The 1,871-nt window shown below is 29.2% G+C and overlaps 1 long non-coding RNA gene across 2 annotated transcripts in view; it reads right to left on the bottom strand.

The window, feature by feature from the left end:
* Positions 1-1,211: 1,211 nt before the first annotated feature.
* The window catches only part of LOC111087377, a 73,869-nt gene continuing 73,209 nt past the window's right edge, over positions 1,212-1,871 (bottom strand). For both annotated transcript variants that reach the window (XR_002612093.1, XR_002612081.1), the window contains one exon: positions 1,212-1,474. This is a non-coding gene — a long non-coding RNA (uncharacterized LOC111087377). The remainder of the gene's footprint in view (positions 1,475-1,871) is intronic.

The raw sequence follows: 1,871 nt of genomic DNA, 5'->3' as shown, positions 1-1,871 counted from the left end.
ATGACTAAAAGCTTTACAGTTATGGTTTGTTTGGTTTGAATACATTTACGTTAATTTTCTTTATTGAAAGGCATACAAATTTCCCATTACGTTTAACTGTTATATACTCAAGAAAAAACCCATCTTTAAGACTTAGAAAATACTATGCCATCATTACCTCCCAAAAAAAACTTAAATTGAATTATTTCCTATTTTACGATTTCTTTCAGAAAAAAGAAAAAGAAAGCCACCGCCCATCAACTTTCTGCTGTGAGCTCATTGAAGGATTTATTAACTATAAAAAAATATCGAATAATACTGTGTATTATATGTGTAAAGTCATAAATTGGACTGCACACGAGCACTTTTTCTTCTAAGTTTTGAATAATAAAAGCAATTCTCAAACTAACACTTTTTATTTAATTTGTGAGAGAAAATTTTAACTTATTTCAAATTTCATATCTTTCTAGTGCAAGTAGTATGTTTTACCATAGATTCAAACAAACTCAATCTAAAGCACTATTTACAGTGAATAATGTTCTGAGAATAAAGAGAGGATACTGTCAAAAGAAATAAAGTTCCTGCTATTCACTTTGAATGTGCATAAGTAGAAGTACATTTGTAGGTTCTGAGTAACAATCACAAAAAATTGGACCTAATGACTGAGTAAAGTTTTAGATATTATACTGGTAATAGGTTACATGACATAAAACTTGTAACAAACTTTGGAAATTAGCATAAAAGGTCCAAAACGTTCTGCTCTGTGGTTTCAAAGTTTCCAGAATATATTACGAACATTTACGTTCAGAAGTGAGCTTAGTCATCGTATATGTAAGAAGTAACTTATTTAATTGCTTGTTTTATGACAAAGGTAAGAGTCCCATATATGAAGAAAGATAAACGAATATTAACCTTAGCTGTGTCTAACTAGATTTATTCAGTTAGACCTTTAGTTAGAAGATATGATCTATAAATGTATTTAATTATTAATTTACAACATACTGCTTCTAATTGTAGTATTTTTTCTATGACAACAATTATAGTTCATAAATATATTAATATCTATATAATCGTTAAATGTACCTTAAACTCATATTACAACTCAATGTCATTTTACCAAACAGAAATTGGAAAATGTCCTCACCAACCTAAAAGAGAATTTTGATATAATCAATTGCTTGATGTTCTTCATCTTTTAATTACTTTCATTTATTATAAAATAACACTATAAGTCTACGTATCAAATAATTTTATTTTTGTTTTTCACACCATTTAACATCCACGTTTACGATTAGAAACATTTCTAACAGTATTTATATCGCAGTCGTGAGACTGAAACCTGGCGCCGAACATGTTAACCCTTTCAGCTGTCTGAGCGTTATATGTAACGATAAATCTTATTATTCAGTGATGTGCCGCTGGCCTGTTACCTTCACCCTGGTGAAAATTTCAAAATGGGTGACGGCAGTAGATAGTCTTAGAAGCTTTTTCATAACTACAAAATACAAATAGAAATACATGTACAGTATTGGCCAAAATGTTTGCATATTTTAAAACAAATATCATTATTATTAAAATGGGAATATAAGTACACTTGGTACTATCAAACTGAGAAATGCATGTTATATTAAACATCTAAATATGTAATTTATATAATGAGACAGGTTCTATGGACATCATGAACGATTTATTAGAACAGCAAACAATTTTATCAAACACTTGTAGAAAGATGTGTAATTCAGAATTTCATCTATCACAACAAAACCTTACCAAAACATGTTGATGACAAAATATAACAACAAATTGTTATAAATTACGTCTGTAACCTTATTTCAGTTCATGTGTTCATGTCATTCCTGTAGTAAGTTGTTGATGGCCAGGTGGATAGGACA

The sequence above is a fragment of the Limulus polyphemus genome, unplaced genomic scaffold, assembly GCF_000517525.1.
Source record: "Limulus polyphemus unplaced genomic scaffold, Limulus_polyphemus-2.1.2 Scaffold2, whole genome shotgun sequence".
Lineage (NCBI taxonomy): Eukaryota > Metazoa > Arthropoda > Merostomata > Xiphosura > Limulidae > Limulus > Limulus polyphemus.
Note: the sequence above shows the minus strand (reverse complement) of the source record. Positions and strands in the feature narration are given on the sequence as shown.